We start from the raw sequence: 22,401 nt of genomic DNA on the forward strand, positions 1-22,401 counted from the left end.
AGGCCCCATACATAAACTGAATGCATTGATGCATGATGTAAAATGCAATGCATTTATCCAACTTTATTTTATTTTATTTTATTTTGGTTTTTTGCGGTAGGGTCTCACTCTAGCCCAGGCTTACCTGGAATTCACTATGTATTCTCAGGGTGGCCTCAAACTCACAGCAATCCTTCTACCTCTGCCTCCCAAGTGCTGGGATTAAAGGCGTGTGCCACCATGCCCGGCTTCATCCAACTTTAAAAGTCACCATAGTTTTTATCAATCCCAGTGATGTTCAAACATTCCCATAATCCAAGGCCTTTTAATTGAGCCACAATACCAAAACATTCAAAAAAACCCATAATGGCACAGGATAAACATTCACACTGCCAAAGATGGCACTGGGCATAGCAAAGAAATATTCAACCAATACAAGATTGAAACAGGGCAAACATCAAACTGTAACTCCAAGTCCAGCATCGCTAGTCAATGACAAGTCTCTGGAGTTCCAATTCTGCCCCTCCAGCTCAGCAACTCACAGTCCTAGAATATTTCATCTGGTGCCAGCAGGTGTCCTTGGCGGTCATCCCATAGTCTCAGCATCTCCACTGGGTCTCTACTGCAGCCTGCGGTTCATCTTCATGGCTCCACTGGATCTCCATGTAGGTAATCCAAAAAGCCTGCTTCACACTGTCCATGGCTATTTCCAAAATACAAGACCATGTTGCAAATTCAATGACCCTCTCTTTCCTGCATTTCTTATAGTCTGTTATACCAGATGGCCTGCCAGTTTGTTAATCCAGGGGGAAATAAAGCAGACTTTGAAGAACAGGACACTCCTTCAGCATTCAAACCCCTTCAAGAGTCTGCATTCTTCCTGTTATCTCAATGCAGTGGTTTGACACCTGACAGTGGATTGACACCTGAATCAAACCACCACAGATGCTTGTGTGCACGCCAGAAGATAACATAAGGTGTTTTGTTCCTTAGGAACACCATTTACCTTCTCCTTTGTGACAGGGTCTCTCATTAGCTAGAAGCTCAACAATTAGCCTAGCTAGTTGGTTAGTGAATCCCAGGGATTCACTTTCCACCTCTCCAGAGCTGGGATTACACGTCCATACCACCACACCTGGAATTTTCTGTGGGTACTAGGGATTAAGCTCAGGTCCTCATGCTTGGAAGGCAAGCACTTTGCAGTCCAAGCTGTTTCTCTGACCTTCTTTTTTATACACACACACACACACACACACACACACACACACACACACACGGGGGGGGGGGGGATAAGGGGTGAGAGAATAGGGAGATGAAATGGGCATGCTAGTGACTCCTGCCACTGCAAACTCCAGGTGTTTGTGCTATTTTGTGCATCTGGCTTTTTGTAGGTATTGGGGAATTGAACCTGAATTGTCAGGCTTTGCTAGCAAGTACCTTTAAGCACTGACCCATCTCTATCCACCCCTTTCTTATATTTACTTTAAAAAAAAGTGCTGGGCTGGAGAGATGGCTTAGCACTTGCCTGTGAAGCCTAAGGACCCCGGTTCGAGGCTTGGTTCCCCAGGTCCTACGTTAGCCAGATGCATAAGGGGGCGCACGCGTCTGGAGTTCGTTTGCAGAGGCTGGAGGCCCTGGCGCGCCCATTCTCTCTCTCTCCCTCTATCTGTCTTTCTCTCTGTGTCTGTCGCTCTCAAATAAATAAATAAATAAAAACTTAATAAAAGTGCTAATTTTAGGCCACTAAATTGATCTCATGACTACTTAAGGGCTAGCTAGGACTTTGTTTGAAAGATAATATAATTGAAGAAACTGAGTCTAAGAGGCACGTTGTCTTGTCCAGTATAATATAAAGGACATGGCAGGGCTAGGACTTGAACCAGAATTTAGTTCCAAAGCTCTTGTATGTTCTCCTATATTCAATCCCTTCCCTATTTATGCTAATATGTAATGATGTTGAAGGAAAAAAATCTCAGATGAGCTTTAGTAATGACTACATAAAGTGTGATTTTTTTCCCAAAGCCAAGTGTTCAGAAGAGGAAGAAATGTTCTTTCTAATTGCTGCTTCAGCACTTTTTCTCTTTTTCTTTTCTTTCTTTTTTGGCTTTTCATTCTCACCCAGGTTGACCTGAAATTCACTATGTAGTCTCAGGGTAGCCTCAAACTCATGGTGCTCCTTCTACTGCTGCCTCCCATTGCTAGCATTAAAGGCATACCCCATCACACCGGGCTTGCTTCAGCACTTTTTAAAGATGTATTGGCCACTTGGAATAGTCTGTTTATATCTTGGGTAAAATACAATTGACAGTACTCATTAGTTATGCTGAGAACACACAGATTCCCAAAGCACTTATATCTCATTACTCAGTCTTGTCCTGAGCTAATCTTGCCTTCTTAAAATAATAAGTTGTGTAAGACCTAGCTTGTGATGAGAACAGGGCCATTCAGAAGTGAGCTTTTGAAATATGACTTGGAGTCAGGACTCAGATACGGGGAAGGATGATTGTGGGGTCTGGTTTCAGTCCTGACATTTCTGAATTGCTCTGATACTGATTTATTTTTATGGACAAAAGAACCGGCAACTCTTTCCCCCATAGAACATAAGTCTATATAAATGAAAGAAAAGAAAATTAATTCCTATTATGGCCTATTGTGAGCCGTGTCTTTTAGTAGTTGTTCCCCTCCATCCTTTGGCAATGTTGGGGAGCAAAGTCGTGTCCTCACTCATACTAGGCAGATAATGTGCTGCTCTTCTACCTACTAGGCATATTTAATGAGTAAATTTTCACAGTCTTCTTGTGAAAAGGATATCATCTTCATTTTGCAGAAAAGAAATGGTGAGCCTCAGAGAGAAGGAATGGTTCATGAACAGGCACACAGCCAGGTAGTACCTAGGTTGGCACAGGAACCCTATACCTTCTCCTTACAGTTAACTTGGGGCCCTAAACTGATGAGAAATGTAGGAGTGGACATTCTTGGCCTCAGGCTATAAGAGATTGGGTTAGTTATTGGGTCAGTATTGTGTTCTGAAAACACAATAATGTAGATTAAAATGGGGCTTCTTTTCTATTTAAGTTGGGTACCTTGTCTGTGTGTGTACAGCTGTGGTATATGCATGTGTGTGTGCAGGTGCATGTATTCCATGCACAGGTGTGCAAATGCCAAGGGACTGTACTCTGTAGCTCTTCTGCCTCATTTCTTTGAGATAGAGTCTCTATGTGACCCAGGAGCTCATGCAATTTTGACGGATCAGGGTGCCCCAGTGATCTTCCAGTATCCACTCTTTCAGTGATGGGGTTGCAGGTAAATACTACCACACAACATGACCACATCAGGCCTTTTATTAAAATTTTTTTAAGTTAAATTAAATTTTTAAAATTTTTGGCTTTCCAAGATAGGGTCTCATTCTAGCTTAGGCTGACCTGGATTTACTATGTAGTCTCAGGGTGGCCTTGAATTCATGGTAATCCTCCTACCTCTGCCTCCCAAGTGCTGGGATTAAGGTCGTGTGCCACCACACCCAGCCACACCATGCTTTTTACATGGGTGCTGGGAACTAATCTCATATCCTCATGATTGTGCAGCAAGTGCTTTCACCCTTGGTCCTGATTTTGAGAGAGTGAGAGAGAGAGTGATTGATTGATTACTGGTACACCCCCTGGTACAGACCCTCTAGCCACTGCAAAGAAATTCCGGACTCATGTGCCACCTTTTGCATCTGGCTTACTGGGGAATCAAGCATGGGTCCTTAGGCTTTAGAGACAAGCACTTTAACCGCTAAGCCATCTCTCCAGCCTGGGGATACTTTTAATATATAAATTCTGGCCTTGGGCTTTTGCAATGACTTTTGAATGAAAACTGGGAGTTTTCTCTGTTAAATCAAATCAGACTTTTTTTTTTTAAGTTGTACTTTTCTGTTTTAAAATTATTTTAAATTTATTTATTTGAGAGCAACAGAGAGAGAGACAGAGACAGAGAGAGTGGGTGCGCCAGGGCCTCCAGCCACAGCAAATGAACTCCAGACACATGTGCCCCCTTGTGCATCTGGCTAACGTGGGTCCTGGGGAATGAAGCCTCGAACTGGGGTTCTTAGGCTTCACAGGCAAGCACTTAACCACTAAGCCATCTCTCCAGGCATACTTTTCTTTCTTTTAATTAATTAATTAATTTTTTATTAACTTCCATGATTGTAAACAATATCCCATGGTAATACCTTCCCTCCCCCAAATTTCCCTTTTGAAACTCCTTTCTCCATCATATCACCTCTCCCTCTCAATCAGTCTCTCTTTTATTTAATTTGTTGTGTTTTTACTTCCTCTGTTTTTTTTTTATGCCATGAAATTTTCTTCCTATTATGATGGTCTTGTGTAGGTATTGTCAGGCACTGTGAGGACATGGACATCCAGACCATTTTGTGTCTGGAAGAGCACCTTATAAGGCACTGAAAATTTTCTAGCAATGACCTACGACTCCTGAGTGTTACATTGTCCAAAAATTAAGTTTCCATATGATATATTTATGTCCTCTTAGATTTTGATTAGCCCTCCCTCCACCTTTCCTTTACTCAATCTCTTCCCCTGCCTCACTTGGGCCTTTTCACCCCCATTAATTATTCTTCTACTTACACATATACAATGCCATCCTATTAAGTACCCCACTACGTTCCTTTCTCTCCCCTTTATATCTCTTTTCTAGCTTACTGGCCTTGGCTACTGCGTTTTCTTCCTAATCACATACAAGTCCAATCATCTTTAGCTAGAATCCACATATAAGACAGAACATGTGACGTTTGTGGTTCTGGGCCTGGGGTACCTCACTTAGTATAATCCTTTCCAGATCCATCCAGTTCCCTGCAAATTTCATAACTTCATTTTTCTTTTCCGCCGAGTAGGGCTCCATTGTGTAAATGTGCCATATCTTCATTATCTGTTCATCAATTGAGGGACATGTAGGCTGGTTCCATTTCCCAGCTATTATATATTGAGTGGCAATAAACATGGTTGAGCAAGTATCAAGGGAATGAGTGCTTCGGATATATGCCTAGGAGTACTATAGGTGGGTTATATGGTAGATCTATTTTTAGCTGCCTTAGGAAACTCCACATGATTTCCACAATGGCTGGACCAATTGCACTCCCACCAACAGTGTAGAAGGGTTCCTCTTTTTCTGCATTCTGGCCAGCATCATGATGGTAGCCAGTCTGACAGGAGTTTGATGAAATCTCTACATAGTTTTAATCTGCATTTCCCTGATGACTAGGGATGTAGAACATTTTTTAGATGCTTATATGCCATTTGTATTTCTTCTTTTGAGAACTCTCCTTCATCCATTTTAATGGTGAGATTTTCTACAGAGTTTTTTTTTATTTCATTGACTGTGTTCTCCATTGCTAGTAATTCTGACTGTTTTTTTCTTTATTATTTCTATTTCCTTATTTATATCTTGTATTGACCTCCTTATTTCATTAAATTGGTTTCCTTTGTCTTCTTTGATTCCTTTGATTTCCTCTTTGACTTCTTTGAGCATATTTATTTATAATCATTCTTTTGAAATCTTTCTCAGGCATTTCCTCTAACTCATTCTCACTGGAGGTCATTTCTGATGCATTACTACTCTTTGGTGGATTTATATTTTCTTGATTTTTTTGTGTTTCTTGTGTCATAATGTACATATTTTTGAATGTTAGATTAATTTAATGCTTGGATTTTCTAGTTAGCTGCAGTATCATTAGATGTATCAGTCAATCTGATGTTATATATCTTTAGGGTATGAGCTTAAGTTGCTCTGTGTGGCTCTAAGACTCTCAGAGCATCTACAAAAGTGACCCTAGATGTTGGGTTTTTCTGTTATGAGAGTATTCAAGTAAACGGAGTTGAATAAAATACAGGCAGATTCTAAAATTTAACTAAACAATGTACACATTCAATGAAAAACAAAACGAGTATTTATGCAAGAGTAGGTATTATGACATCCAGATCCTATACCAAAGTCTCAATCCCTTAGGGTGTGTGTTGCCCCACACCCTTTATCCTGTCAACTAGATGGTGAAGATTTCTGGCCTATTGAGGGTTCTAAGTCAGCTTATGAGTAAGTGAGACCCTTCCCTAATGAACAAGAGAAGAGGAAACAAAGCCAGTATAGATCAGGAAGCAACAAATACCAAGCCCCAAAATTGCTTATTTAAGAATGGCAGCCGGGCGTGGTGGCGCACGCCTTTAATCCCAGCACTTGGGAGGCAGAGATAGGAGGATCGCCGCGAGTTTGAGGCCACCCTGAGACTACATAGTGAATTCCAGGTCAGCCTGAGCCAGAGTGAGTCCCTATCTCGAAAAAACCAAAAAAAAAAAAAAAAAAAAAAAAAAAAAGAATGGCAAATCTGACCATCCATCAGATTTAACATATAATTTATCCTGATATGGAAGGTATGATTAGCACTTCTGATTCAAGCCTGTATACCAGGCTTATTTGGCGGGTAATGACCTGGTGCTGTCCCAGTTACCTTTTTGATGATTTTGATCTCAGGCTGCACTCCCACGTGGGTCCCTCATTGCTATACTGTGGGTTCAAGTACGCTGGTGGGTTGCTGGATCGCTGCTCTGGTCACCCCTGCTGGGTGCTGTGATCTCCCTTCCCCAGGTCTCTGGTGCTATCTGATGCTTGAGCTGCCGGTGGCGGAGGGGAGGCTGTCGAAGGTGGCTCTAGTTCTCCTGCTGGTCCACGTGACCCTTTACCTCGTGATCTGCACCTCCATTGGTTGCTTAGGTCCTCCCTTCACATTTCTTGAGTTTGCCCGGAGCTCTGGTGTGAGTGGAAAATCTCCGCACCTGGCTTTTCCTGTGGCTCAAGCCCAGCTTTACAGCTGTGGTCCTGTGGACCTAGTGCTGCTGCTGCTGATGCCACTTCTGCCTGCCTGTGTGGGCTCTAGATGCTTTGGATCTCTCCTACTTCTCTGCTACAGTTGGTAATTTCTTTTCTTTTTTTTTAAATTTTATTTATTTATTTATTTGAGAGTGACAGACGCAGCGAGAAAGACAGATAGAGGGAGAGAGAGAGAATGGGCGCGCCAGGGCTTCCAGCCTCTGCAAACGAACTCCAGACGCGTGCGCCCCCTTGTGCATCTGGCTTTCGTGGGACCTGGGGACCCGAGCCTCGAACCAGGTTCCTTAGGCTTCACAGGCAAGCACTTAACCGCTAAGCCATCTCTCCAGCCCAGTTGGTAATTTCTTATACACCTCACCTTTTAGTACAATAGTGTATTTTGCTGTTTTTTTTTTTTTTTTTTTGGCTTTTTCTCCCGCAGGCTGCTTTGGCATGGTTCCTGTGCTGCCATCTTAACTGGAGTCCCCATACTTCTCTTTTTTAAAAAATATTTTATTTATTTATCTGCAAGGAGTAAGAGAGAGACAGAAAGTGTGGAGGGGGAGACAGAGAATGGGTACACAAGAGCCTCCAGCTACTGCAGAACTCTAGACACATTCACCACTTTGTGCATCTGGCTTTACATGGGTTCTGGGGAATCAAACCCGGGTCATTAGGTTTTACAGGCAGGATCCTTAACTGCTAAGCCATCTCTCCAGCCCAGATCAGATTTAAAAAAAATTGTTTTGTTTATTTTTATTTATTTATTTGAGAGTGACACAGAGAGAGAAAGAGGAGGAAAGAGAGAGAGAAAGAGAGAATGGGCGTGCCAGGGCTTATGGTCACTGTAAACGAACTCCAGATGCATGTGTCCCCTTGTGCATGTGGCTAATGTGGATCCTGGGGAACTGAGCCTTGAACCAGGGTCCTTTGACTTCACAGGCAAGCACTTAACCGCTAAGCCATCTCTACAGCCCCAGATCAGATTTGTTATTTGATCTTTCTATTCTACCAATATTTGGACATATTTTTCTTCTCGTAGACTTTAATTTTTCTGATTCTCCAAAGCTTCTGATCATCTTTATTTCTTGGAATCAGTGGAAATGGTAAGGCGGACTGGAGATATCACTTAGTGGTTAAGGCACTTGCATTCAAAGCCAAAGAAGCCAGGTTCAATTACCCATTACTCATGTAAAGTTGGATAAGTTGGATGCACAAGGTGGCATATGTGTCTGGAGTTTGTTTGCAGTGGCTAGAGGCTCTGGTATGCCTGTGTTTTTAACTCCTCCCTTCTTCCTTCCCTCCCTCACTGTCTCTCTCTCAAAATAAATTAGTATTTAAAAATGGAATGTCAAGGGGCTAATGTCTACTAAGGAGATAGATTAAATCATGTGGAAAGAATTGGATTGGAGGGCTGGACTATAAGCTTTTATTCTTTTTTTTCCTTTTATTTTATTTATTTATTTTTAATTTTATTAGCATTTTCCATGATTATAAAAAAAATATCCCATGGTAATTCCCTCCCCCACTTTCCCCTTTGAAATTCCATTCTCCATCATATTACCTCCCCGTCTCAATCATTGTACTTACATATGTACAATATCAACCTCCCTTCCTTTCTCTTCCCTTTATGTCTCCTTTTTAACTTACTGGCCTCTGCTACTAAGTATTTTCCTTCTCACACAGAAGCCCAATCATCTGTATAAGCTTTTATTCTTATTCCTACCAGGAAAATGCGTATTTTCTTTGAAGATGATACTAGCTCTGTATCAGTGAATTGATTGTATAACTAAATGCAAGGATAATATTAAAATTTTTATTTAAAGCCTGGCGTGGTGGCACATGCTTTTAATCCCAGTACTCGGGAGGTAGGAGGATCGCCATGAGTTTGAGGCCACTCTGAGAATACACAGTGAATTATATGTCAGCATGGCCTAGAGTGAGACCCTAGCTCGAAAAAATTTGTTAATTTACTTATAAGGAGAGAGAGAGGGATGGGGGGGGGGAGAGGTAAAAGAAGAAAAAGCATATGGGCACAACAGGATCTCTTGTAACTGCAGATGAACTTCAGATGCATGCACCACTTTGTGCATCTGGCTTTATATGGATACTAAGGAATTGAAACTAATCATCAGGCTTTGCAAGTAATTGCTTTTAACTGCTGAGCCTTCTTCTCAGCCCTAGGTTAACTTCTTAAGGTTTAGTGCCATTCTGGACATGTGGTAAAACCTTATACTTTTTGCTTTTTTTCTTAATTTTGTTTTGTCATCTCATGAATAATAAGAGTAAAGTAGATTGGACAAGAAGGAAGAGAGAAAAAAGTCAATTTGGGGCTGGGGCCTTTAATCTTAGCATTTGGGAGGCAGAGGTAGGAAGATTGCCATTTAAGGCCAGCCTGAGACTACAGAGTGAGTACCAGGTCAGCCTGGGCTACAATGAGACCCTATCTTGAAAGTACCAAAAGTTTAAAAAGTCATTATGGCCCAATCTCTATGGTAGTTGTTTTGCAACATTGTTAGTTTAAATTTGTACAGCTTTTTGATATTGTCATATCCTTTTGTACAAATGAAGAAACTGAGGCATGAACACGTTTCATAATTTCTACATGATATATAAGAACAAATCAGGTAGCTTCATTTCAATGTTTCCTCTCAAAACTCTCTGTATTTCATGTCTACTTTATTCAGTAATAAAATACTGCTGTTGCTTCTTGGGGCACTGCCAGGGTTTAGGGAGTAGTGGTGGTGATTCTCTGCTATAGGACAGACTTTGTTTAATTCTTTTAAGCTCATAAGCTAACCTTTAATGTTTTGAATTTGATAATGATGGTAAAGAATTGATATAATTTCTTGTGTAACTGTTTTGGTGGAATTTACCCGTGAACCCAGCTGTTTTGGAAAGTTAACTAGCTGTTGTTTCAATTCTTTAGTAGAAACAGATCTACTTAGGTTATCTATTCTTGTATGAATTTTGGCAGATTGTGTCTTGTCTCCAGTTTTTACTAGATGATCACATTTGAAGACAGACTTGTTCATTACATTTCTTTCATTTTTTTCTTTAGAAGTCTTTTGTTGGTATACAGAATAATTGACTTTACTTTGTCATCTTCACACATACTTATTGTACTATACTCATACTTGTCCTCCATGTCTCCCTTTTAGTGTCCATGGAGTCTGTGCTGATAATTTTTTTCATTTTTTTCTTTCCAGCTTTATTGTGGTATAATCAGCAAACTTTTTCTTGTTCTCTTTCTCCTGTTTTCAGTTTTATTTATTTATGCTCTAATTTTTATATTATTTCTACCACCCAATTTAGATTTGATGTCCTTTCCTATTTCTAGTTTTGTAATGTAAAATTTTACATGATTGATTTTAAAATTTTGTTGTTGTTATTCTTGTTTTGAGGAAAGATCTCACTCTGGCCCAGGCAGACCTGGAACTCACTTTGTAGCCCAGGCTGTCCTCAAATTAGTGGGGATCCTCCTACCTCAGCCTCTTGTGTACTAGGATTTAAGGTATAAGCCCCCACGTCTTGTTCTTAAAGAATAAACAACAACAACAACAAAAACCCTGCATTCAGTACTATCAGATTACCAACTTTGATCAAATTTATTTTCATTTATAGTTTTTTTGGTATCACATTATGTTTCCTAGTCTGGTTTTGTACTCTTAATCTCATATGCTCCTCCTGCCTTAGCATCCCATGTGCTAGGACTACAGATGTGTATGTGCCACTATGTTTTGATAGTTCAACATATTTTGTTTTGTTTGTCTTTTGAGATAGGATGTCTTTCTAGCCTCTGCTGACCTGGAATTCAACTCTGTAGTCCAGGCTGGCCTTGAACATGGTGATACCTTACCCTCCCAAATTGTGAGATTATAGTACACTACCACACCCAGCTAGTTCAGACTGTTGACACTTTTCTTTTCTTTTTTGGTTTTTAAGTAGGGTCTTGCTGTAGCCCAGGCTGACCTGGAATTCACTATGTAGTCTCAGGGTAGCCTCAAACTCATGCTGATCCTCCTACCTCTACCTCCCCAGTGCTGGGATCAAAGGTGTGTGCCACCACGCTGGCCATTTTTTTTATTTTTAAGTACAGTGTTTGACCTATAGTTTATTTGAATTTTTTGTGTGTATGTGTGTGTGTAAGCCAGAGATCAGTCTGTTGTCTTCTTTGATTGCTCTATGCCTTATTTTTTAATACTTTTTTTATTTTTATTTATTATTAGAGAGAGAGAGAGAGAGAGAGAGAGAGGAGAAATAATGGGCACACCAGGGCCTCTAACCACTGTAAACGAATTCCAAATGCATACTCCATCACGTGTATCTGGCTTACGTGGAATCTGGGGAATTGAACCTGGGTCCTTAGGCTTCACAGGAAGGTGCCTTAACCATTAAGCCATCTCCCCAGCCCCCCACACCCCTTTTTTTTTTGTTTTGAGGTAGGGTTTCACTCTAGCCCAAGCTGATCTGTAATTCACTATGGAGTCTCAGGGTGGCCTCAAACTCATGGCAATCCTCCTACCTCTGCCTCCTGAGTGCTGAGATTAAAGGTGTGCACCACCATGCCTGGCTCCCTTCTTTTTTTTAATAGATATATATTGTTATTTTTTTTTAAATTTACTTGCAAGGAGAGAAAGAAGAGAGACAGAGAAAGAATGGGCGCTCTAGGGCCTGTAGCCATTGCAAATGAACTCCAGATGCATGTGTACCTTGTGCATCTGGTTTATGTGGGTCCTGGGGAATTGAACCTAGTACCTTTGGCTTTGCAGGCAGATGCCTTAACCTCTAAGCCATCTCTCCAGCCCTATGCCTTACTTTTTGAGATAGGGGATCTCATTGAATTGGGAGTTCATTAATTGGCTATACCAGCTAGCCAGCACTCCCAAGGAGTGCTTCTGTTTCTGAGTCCCCCATGCTAGGATTACAAGCACATACCACCATCCATACTTATGTGGGTGCTGGGGAATCTGAACCCAAGACCTTATGCTTGTACAGCAAGTGCTTTATTGACTGAGCCATCTCCCCTGCCCAGATTGTATTGTTTTAATCTTTAAGTATTTGGAGGTTTTCCAGGTCTCTTTCTGTTGCTGATTTCTGGCTTAATTCCAGCAATGATTAGAGAGCAGGCTTTTTATGTCTTGTATTATATTAAATTTGTTAAGGCATATTTTATGAGCCAGAATATGGTCTGTCTTGGTGAGTGTTCCCTGTGACCTTGTGTAATCTGCTGTTGTTGGATGACATAGTCCATAGGTATCCATTATGTCCAGGTGATTAATGATGCTTTTGAGTATAATATGTTCTAGCTGAATTTCTGCTTGCTAGATCTGGCCACTTCTGATAAAGTGTTGAACTCTCCAAGTATAATGTAATAGATTCAGCCCTTTGCTTCCTGTATCTTGACGCTCTTGTTAAGTGTGTACATATTAAGGATTAATGTCTTTAATAGTACTTACACCTTTATTGTCATGCAATACCTGTTAACTTTCCATGTTCTGAAGTCTGCCCCTCCCCTTTTTTTCCCAAGGTAGGTAGCCAAGGCTGACCTGGACTTCACTATGTAGTCTTAGGGTGGCCTCGAACTCACGATGATCCTCCTACCTCTGCCTCCCGAGTGCTGGGATTAAAGGCGTGCGCCAACACGCCTGGATGCCCTTTCTTAAGCTAATAATTTGTTAACCTGCTTCTACTTTGTTTGTTTGTTTTGCTTTTTGAGGTAGGGTCTCTCTCTAGCCCAGGCTACCTGGAATTCAACGTGTAGTCCCAGGGTGGCCTTAAATTCACAGCAATCTTCTTACCTCTGCCTCCTTAGTGCTGGGATTAAAGGCATGTGTCACCATGTTCAGCTCCACTCACTTACTTACTTACTTTTTTTTTTTATTTTTTTTTATTGAAGTAGGGTCTCACTCCAGCTCAGGCTGACCTGGAATTAACTCTGTAGTCTCTGGCTGGCCTTGAACTCATGGTGATCCTCCTACCTCTGTCTCTTGAGAGCTGGGATTAAAGGCATGCACCACCACGCCAAGCTTCTACTTTCTTCTTACCATGGTATATATTGCTCCATCCTGTCCTTTTTTTTTTTTTTTTTTTTTTTGAGGTAGGGTCTCACTCTGGTCCAGGGTGATCTGGAATTCACTATGTAGTCTTAGGGTGGCCTTGTACTCACAGCGATCCTTCTACCTTTGCCTCCCAAGTGCTGGGATTAAAGGCGTGTGTCACCACACTTGGCTTTACTTTTATTCAGTATATGTTTTCATATTTCAACTGGCTTTTATTATAGACAACACATAGTTGGGTTTCTTGCCACTCTAACCATTTGTCTCTTTTAAGTAGTGGGTTAGGTTGACAATCAGAATGAACGAGATATTTTTTCCCCTGAGGTAGAGTTTCACTCTAGCTGTTGCAGTCCGGTTTCCATTGCTGGTAGAAATCACCCAACCAGGAGTAGCTTCTGGGAAAAAGAGATTTATTTTGGCTTACAAGCTTGAGGGGAAGCTCCACGATGGCAGGGAACATGATGGCATGAGCAGAGGGTGGACATCACCCCCTGGCCAACAGAAGGTGGACCACAGCAACAGGAGGGTGTGCCCAATACTGGCAAGGGGAAACTGGCTATAAAGCCCATAAGCCCGCCCCCAACAATACACTCTCTCCAGGAAGCATTAATTCCCAAATATCCATCAGCTGGGAACCTAGCATTCAGAACACCTAAGTTTATGGAGGACATTTGAATCAAACCACCACACCAGCCCAGGCTGACTTGGCACTCAACTCTGTAGTCTTAGGCTGGCCTTGAATTCAGGTCTATCCTCCTACCTCTGCCTCCCAAATGTTGGTTTTAAAGGTGTGCCTGGATTTAGTTCATTAGTACCCATGTAAAGCAGATGACAAAAGTGGCACATGCATCTGAAGTTTGTTTGCAGCAGCTAGAAGCCCTGGCATGCTCATTTTCTCTCTCTCCCTCCTCCTCCTCTCTTTCTCTGTCTCTGTTTCTCTCTGCTTGCAGATATATATATGTTATTTTAGAGTGAGACAGAGGTTGAGAGAGAAAATTGGCCCACCAAGTCCTATGTGACTTTGCGCTTGCCTCACCTTTATGCATCTGGCTTATGTGGGATCTGTAGAGTCGAACATGGGTCCTTAGCCTTTGCAGACAAGTGCCTTAACCACTAAGCCATCTCACCAGCCCCTGAAAAAATTATATATATAATAATATATAACTTATTTTGAGAGAGAAAAAGACGACAGAAGCAGAGAGACAGAATGGGCATGCAAAGGCCTTCAGCAGCTGCACATGAACTCCAGATGCGTGCACCCCCTTGTGGTGCACGTGTGATGTAGTGTGCTTGTGTCACTGTATATCTGGCGTAACCTGGAGGTTCGAACATGAGTTCTTAGGTGTCATAGGCAAGTGCCTTAACCAGTAAACCATCTCTTCAGCCCTAAAAGTATTTTTAATATTTTATTTATTTCTTTAAGAGAAAAAGGGAGGGAGGGAAAATGAGTATAGTAGGGCATCCAGCCACTGCAAATGAAGTCCATATACATGTGCCACCTTGTGCATCTGGCTTACATAGCTATTAGGGAATTGAACCTGGGCCCTTATGCTTTGCAGGCAAATGCCTTATCCACTAAGCCATTTCTCCAGCACTAAATAAATAAATAAAAAATATTATTTGTAGCTAGGTGTCCTGGCGCACGCCTTTAATCCCAGCACTCAGGAGGCAGAGGTAGGAGGATCACTGTGAGTTTGAAGCCACCCTGAGACTCCATAGTTAATTCCAGGTCAGCCTGGACCAGAGTGAGACCCTACCTGAAAAACAAAACAAAACAAACAAACAAACAAATAAATAAATATTATTTGAGCTGGGCATAGTGGCACATACCTTTAATCCTAGCACTCAGGAGGCAGAGGTAGGGGGATCCCTGTGAGTTTGAGGCCAGCCTGAGACTACACGGTGAATTCCAGATGAGCTTGGGTTAGAGAGAAGCCCTACCTCAGGGGGAAAAGAGGGACAGAGAGAGAAAGATTATTATTTGGTTTGATAAGACAATAGTGTAGAACTTGAGGCATCTGACTTATGGTATTTTCATGTTATTTAACAACCTGTTAGATGAGTTTTGTAGTCCCCATTGTATAAATAATAAAACTGAGTCTTAAAGGATTAAGTGACTAAATCAAAGTCATGAAGCTAATAAATGATGGACTTAGAGTTCGACTTGGTCTGTCTAACTCAGAGCCTGAGTGTTCTAGTAGTCTTGGTAAGTTTCCCATAACTTAGGGCTTTATCTTTTACCCCGTCTGTTACAGGTTGCTCCCACTTGACCTTGCCTCTTCAGTGTGTCTTAAGCATTGCACATGGCTATAACTATGCTGCCTTTCCATTTTCAGTCTTCTAGTACAGATAGAATGTGGCTTTGGTGCTCAGCCTGGCATTCAAGACCAAAGCTACTGCAGTCAGTCTTTGATCTGCTTTCCTAATTAATTTTCCACATTTATTTTCAAAATATTGTATTTTCTTATTTTTGATGATATATATTTCCCAGTGTCCCATTATATATACATACATATTCTGGTATTGTAACTTAATAGTTACAATATTTTATTATTTTGAATGGAGGAGAAAAATAATAGAGTCCATTTGAAGACTCAGGGACGACAAAATAAAATATTATTTTTAAAATAATGGACTTGGGGCTATATATAGCTCACTGGTAGAGTAATTTTCTAGCATTTGTGAAGTCCCTAGGTTTTTATAAAATATATGTGTATGTGCATGCACACTTGCATGGGGGGTGGTATGTGCAAAAAATTATTAACATGAATAAATGTTACCAATATCTTTTAAAAAGTTCCTATTCTTCCCCTGTATAATGTGCCTTTTGTCTGGGATCCCATATAAATCATGACCAGCTATTCATATTTTATATGGGCTTCTGGGCCCATCCTAAATCCTACTGTCACAGAGTAGAGCAGCTTTGCCAGATATTTTATGCATGAATGGGGCTACGTTTAATGTGTACTTGTGATAACCAGCTGTGAGACCTTGAGCAGCGTAATTCAGCTTCATTTCACCTTTTGCCTCTTCTCTAAAATTGGAATGGTATGTAGCTCACAGGGTTGTTCAGTTTCAGTAAAAGCTTATATGTGATGTTCTTAGCACAGGGCCTACCATACTGTGAGTGTTCAGTGAATGTAAATAACCTTGTTACTGTATTACTTTTTGCTTCTTTAATTCACATCTTTTTTACTCTAATAATATGAGCTCTAGAATCAAGAATTTTTGGATTTCAGGCTGAAGAGATGGCTTAGGTGGTTGCCTACAAAGACAAAGGTTCAAGACTTGATTCTCTAACACTTATGTAAGCCAGATGCACAAGTTGGTACATGTGTCTGGAGTTTGTTTGCAGTGGCTGAATGCCCTGATGTGCTCATTCTCTCTGGCTCTCTCTCTCTCAAATAAATAAATAAATAAATAAATAAATTTAAAATTTGTTTTATATCTCAGTTGTATCACTTATAAGCTATCATGTGCTTCCTTTTCACATCTATGAACTGTAGGTGAGCCATAGATAAAACATTGAGAGTAGATTAGGCCTGACCCATTAGAGATGCTTTTGCTTGCTTGGTTGCTTTTTTTTTTTTTTTTTCTCTTGCATATGTGTGTGGCTATATGGAGGCCAGAGATTGCTTTGATATCAGATGTCTTCCTTAATTGCTCAAACAAACTCTAGATGCACATGCCCCTTTGAATATCTGGTTTCATATAGTTATTAGGGAATTGAACCTAGCCCTTCAGGTTTGCAAGCAAGTACTTTAAGAACTGAGTCATCTCTTCAGCCCTGAACCCAGATATATATAGATATAGATATATTTTTGGCTTTTTGGTTTGTTTTTTGAGGTAGGGTCTTGCTGTAGCCCAGGCTGACCTGGAATTCACTGTGTAGTACCAAAATGACCTTGAACTCCTACCTCTGCTGGGATTAAATGTGTACACCACCATGCCCAGCTTGAATTCTCATTCTCTCTAACCCCTTCTCTCTCATGGTGATTTTGTTTTTTGAGGTAGGTCTAGCCCAAACTGACCTGGAATTCACTATGTAGTGTCAGGCTGACCTTGAACTCACAGCAGTCCTCTTATCTCTGCCTCCCAATAGCTAGGATTAAAGGTGTGTGGCACCACATTTGGTTGAATTCTCTTTTTTAAAGGGGTGTTGACTTTTTCTTTTGTGATGCCAAGGAATGGGCCCATGTCCTTGTATACTTACACATGATAGGCAAAAGCACTACAGTTACACCGCCCCAGTTCCCCAACACAAGGTATTATCAGGGTCACCTGCTATCTAGTTTATAGATTTGCTTTGAACTGAAGATCCTTCTGACTCAGCCTTCTGAGCCTGTGTGCGCTCACACCTGACCAGAACATTGGCTTTTTAAATTGCAAGATTACCTGTTGATTATGAAAAAGGAAAGATGTAGAAGAAAAGTGGTTTTGTGTGTGTGTGTGTGTGCGCGCGCGCGCGTGCACGAGTGCATATGTATGTGTATGTGCATAGAGGTTAGAGGACAATTTCAGATGCTGTTTTCCATATTGTTTGAGTTAGGGTTTCTTATTCACCATTTCACTCATCAGGCTAGCTGGCCTGATGTTTCCAGCATTTCCTGTCTCCACCTCCCATGCCATCATAGCATTCTGAGATTACAACATGCATTATTGCCTCTGAGCTTGTTATGTAAGTTCTCATGCTCTAAACTCAAGTACTCATGCTTGTACAGTAAGTGATTTATCCATGTACTGTTTCTGCAACCCCCAAAGAAAAGAGTTTTTAAATCATATATAGTCCTACCATCCAAAAAAGAGTTATATTAAATTGTTTCCTATGTATGTGCCATTAAGGAAACAGAATGACCATAAATTCTGCCGTTACAACCTGCTGTGATATTTTCTCTGGGACATTTTCCTTGCTGAACATCTTTATCTGTTTTATTATATATTACTTGACTAAAAATTACATTATCTTTGCAGTATGAACTCACTCTGACTGTAAAAATACTCTCCAGATTATCACATTTGGAATGTTGGCCATAATTTATCCCCAAAATTTAGATTAGGAGACCAAAAAAAAAAGATCAAAAGTCTGTCTCTCTATTGCAGACACTGTTCAGGGGAAACAGTGCTATGTTATTTGTCCTGTTAATAGTTTATTCTAGAAGTAAGTTTTCCTAATATGTAACTATAATAGAAATACATGCTAGAAGTACTGAATTTAACAATAGAAATACACATAAAACATAGGCAGTACACATGGGAGTTAATCTCATCGCTCAGATTTGGATATCACCATGTGTGCAGTTTCTTTAATCCTCTTCTAGCTATCAAAATGGATTTAGCAGTTGACATCCTCTTTTTCTTGTCTGGGGCAATTGGAGCTTTGTAGAATCTGACCGGCTGGAACAATGATCTGTCCCCGGTTTAGGATGATTCATGGCCTTAGAACTAGATGCCACTGAGGTCCTAGTGTGGCTCCACTATGGCCAGTAACAGAACCACAGGCCCTGCTAATGTTTATTCAAGAGAATAAGAATTATAGTCAATCCCTGATTTAATTTTCTGTGACACATTGAGTCTGTGTCCTAGCCTACAGACTACTACAGCTGTGTCCTAATTCTCTTCCCCCTTCCTCCTATCCATTTATGATCTTCATGTTACTCCCTTTGAAGGCCTTGCTATTCTTGGCTGCTTGTCTCACAGTGGAAGTGCCCAGCTCTATATTAGCCATGTGACCAAGCAAAGTCCATTACAATGAAGGACCTGTGTGCAGTAGCACATGTGGGGTGGATGGTAGTAGGAGCACTCAAACAGAGACAGACTTGCATCATTTTTCTAATGACCAATCTAAAACACAAAGCCTGCTTCATGTCTGGTTCAATAATAGACACCAGAGACACAGAAATAGGTCAGCTGATTCTGTAAGGGTTCACAATCCAGTAGGGTCAGCAGATTTACAAACTGGTTGCTATATTCTAGTTAAATTAATTGAGTGAGCTGTGTGTGGTGGCACACACCTTTAATCCCAGCACTTGGGAGGAACAGGAAGGAGGAAGATTGTCATGAGTTCAAGGCCACGTTGAGGCTTCATGGTGAATTCCAGGTCAGCCTGGACTAGAGTGAAACCCTGCCTCCAAATACACACACACACACACACACACACACACACACACACACACACACGGTATTGTGAGCATCAAGGATAAACATGTCTAGAATTTAGGTAGAGAAAAGGCTAGGCTATATTTTAGGAAGATCATATATTTTATATAGTTCCATCTATAATCCTTTGCTTGGGTTTTTTGTTTGTTTTTTACTTTTTGAGGTAGGGTCTTCTCTGGGGACCTGTGACCTCTGGTCTTTGAAGCTACCAGCTGGTCTCCTATGGGAAGGGAACAAAGACTGTCTCTAATAACTCCCAATATTGCAGAGCCAAGCTGACACACTCCCTCACAGGGATGGCCTCTGGGTCCCCTTTGGAGGGCCCTTCTTGGGGTCTGCTTCTTTTTTTTTTTTTTTTTTTTCCCAAAGTAAGGGTCTCACTCTAGCCCAGGCTGACCTGGAATTCACTGTATAGTCTCAGGGTGACCTTGAACTCATGGCTATCCTCCTACCTCTGCCTCCTGAGTGCTGGGATTAAAGGCGTGTGCCACCACACTGGGCTGCTTGGGTGTTTTTTTTTTTTTTTAATCCCTCCTGTGCCAATGTGTTGTCATTATACCTCTTGCACATACATAGTTATCTATCACTTAAATAATTCTTTTTTAAAATGTTTTTTTTTGGTTTATTTTTATTTATTTATTTGAGAGCAACAGACAGAGATAGGAAGAGAGAGAGGGAAAGAATGGGCACGCCAGGGCTTCCAGCCAGTGCAAAGGAACTCCAGATACATGCGCCCCCTTGTGCATCTGTCTAACGTGGGTTCTGGGGAGTTGAGCCTCAAACTGGGGTCCTTGGGTTTCACAAGCCAGCGCTTAACTGCTAAGCCATCTCTCCAGCCCTAAATAATTCTTTTTTTTTTTAATTTTTAAATTTTTATTAACATTTTCCATGATTATAAAAAAAATCCCATGGTAATTCCCTCCCTCCCCACCCCCACCTAAATAATTCTTAATAATTGCTTAATCTTTGTTCTTTCCAGCAGATTGGAAGTCTGTAGTGGCAGAGACCATGACAGTCTTGTTAAATGTCCAGCATGTAGATTGTATGTGCCCTGTGAATAATTATTGAATTTATAACTAAATTCCCACTCTTATTGAGTAGATTACTTCAACAAGTGTGCAGTGGGTATAAGATTTAGAAAGAATAAGCTTATAATCAAGTGAGAGGAGCATCACACACAAAATTAGGCATCCAAACCCATGTCTTTATTACATTATAAGCTATAGTGTAGACAACTCTTTTTGGCTTTTTGAGGTGGGGTCTTGATCTAGCTCAGGCTGACCTGGAATTCACTATGTAGTCTCAGGGTGGCCTCAAATTCACAGTGATCCTCCTACCTCTCTCTCCCGAGTGTTGGGATTAAAGATGTGTGCCACCATGCCTGGCTTCTTTTGTTCTTTTGTACTGTGTCACTTTTGGTCTTAATGTGCCACTATTTCTGGGGGTGAGTGGAACAAAACAGAAACAACACTATTTCTAGGGATGAGTGGAACAAAGCGGTGTTAGAAGTGACTGACACAGCCAGGTGTGGTGTCACACACCTTAATCCCAGCACTTGGGGGACAGAGGTAAGAGGATTGCCATGAGATAGAGGCCGCCCTGAGACTATAGAGGGAATTCCAGGTCATCCTGGGCTAGAGTGAGACCCTGCTTTGGGGCAAAAAAAGTCACTGACATTTTCTTTTCTTTTTTTTTTTTTTTTGTCACTGACATTTTCATCTCTCATCTTTCTTGACAACTCCTTGCTCAAACTCGATTATTTTTCTTTGAAGCTGCCAACTTTGGGAGGCATTGGAGTAAGGTCATCTCTTCTTTAGTATCTTCTAGCATGTACTAAGTGTGCTTGATTGAGACCAAACCCTTTTATGCTGTCTCCATTTTAAAAAGTGCCAGGTGCAAAGTGGTAGGTGTTTTGTATTTGTTTTTTATTTTATTTTTGGTTTTTCAAGGTAGGGTCTCGCTCTAACCCAAGGTGAGCTGGAACTCACTTTGTAGTCTTGGGGTGGCCTTGTACTCAAGGTGCTCCTCCCATCTTTACCTCCTGAGTGCTGGGATTAAAGGCTTGAGCCACCATACACAGTCTCAGGGTGGCCTCAAATTCACAGTGATCCTCCTACCTCTGTCTCCCGAGTGCTGGGATTAAAGAAGTGTGCCACCATGCCCGGCTTCTTTTGTTCTTTTGTACTGTGTCACTTTTGGTCTTAATGTGCCACTATTTCTGGGGGTGAGTGGAACAAAACAGAAACAACACTATTTCTAGGGATGAGTGGAACAAAGAGGTATTAGAAGTGACTGACACAGCCAGGTCACCAGTGGTATTTCATATTTGAATGTATGCATTTGTGACCTGTAATAGCACAAAGTGGACCTATATTGTCTGTTCTGTACAGATACACCTCCACTTTGTTTTCAATAGGATACTTCCTTGCTGGTCCCAGATGTCTAAATTAGTAGAAGGATTAAAATATCTTCTATGAAGCTAGGAGTGGTGGTTTACACTTGGGAGGCTGAGGTAGGAGGATCACTGTGAGTTCGAGACCAGCCTGGGACTACAGAGTGAGTACCAGGTCAGCTTGGGCTAAAGCAAGACCATACCTCAAAAAAAAGAAAAAAAAAAGTCTTCTATGCAGTTTTTTAGTTAATTTGATTGAGACAGGGGCACAACAGGTCCACTTGTTGCTGCAAACAAATTCTAGGCACATGTACAACTTTGCATCTGGCTTTATGTGAATACTGGAGAATTGAACCCAGGCTGGCAGGCTTTGCAAGCAAACACTTTTAGGTGCTGAACTATGTGCCCACCCTTCTACTAAGTTGTTAAGGATGTTAAATCATTGGGTAGGTGGAAGGTTATTTATGGAATTGTGACTGAATCTGGGCTAAATGCAAAGAAGTGCTTCTTTCTTTACCCTGTGTGGAAATTTGGAGCCTCAGCTAACCCTAGAACCTCATAACTGAATGATATCCACCCCAACTTGGTCACTGAGAACCATAGAAGGACAGAGTTTTGCTGAAGTTATCCATAGTGTTAGAATTTTTTTCGGGGGGGGGTGTGCTTGTTTGTTTTTGTTTTTTTTTCAAGGTACGGTTTCACACTAGCCTAGGCTTACCTGGAGCTCACTATGTAGTCTTAGGATGGCCTCGAACTCACTGTGATCCTCCTACCTCTGCCTCCCAAGTGCTGGGTTTAAAGTAAGTGTGTGCCACCACACCCGGCATAATGATAGAGTTTTGACTTGAGCACAGTTTTCATCACACTGCCTTTCTATCTTTCACTGTTTTGATATGTATAGTTTCGGTGTTTTTTTTTTTCTTCTTCTTCTTCTTCTTTTTTTAAATGATCAAAGAT

At 41.1% G+C, this 22,401-nt stretch overlaps 1 protein-coding gene across 1 annotated transcript in view; it reads left to right on the forward strand.

Moving 5' to 3' along the window:
- The window catches only part of Nr6a1 (nuclear receptor subfamily 6 group A member 1), a 300,000-nt gene that overhangs the window by 134,498 nt on the left and 143,101 nt on the right, over positions 1-22,401 (forward strand). The gene's annotated exons all lie outside the window — the stretch shown is intronic.

Source organism: Jaculus jaculus, chromosome 1 (genome assembly GCF_020740685.1).
Source record: "Jaculus jaculus isolate mJacJac1 chromosome 1, mJacJac1.mat.Y.cur, whole genome shotgun sequence".
NCBI classification, from domain to species: Eukaryota; Metazoa; Chordata; class Mammalia; order Rodentia; family Dipodidae; genus Jaculus; species Jaculus jaculus.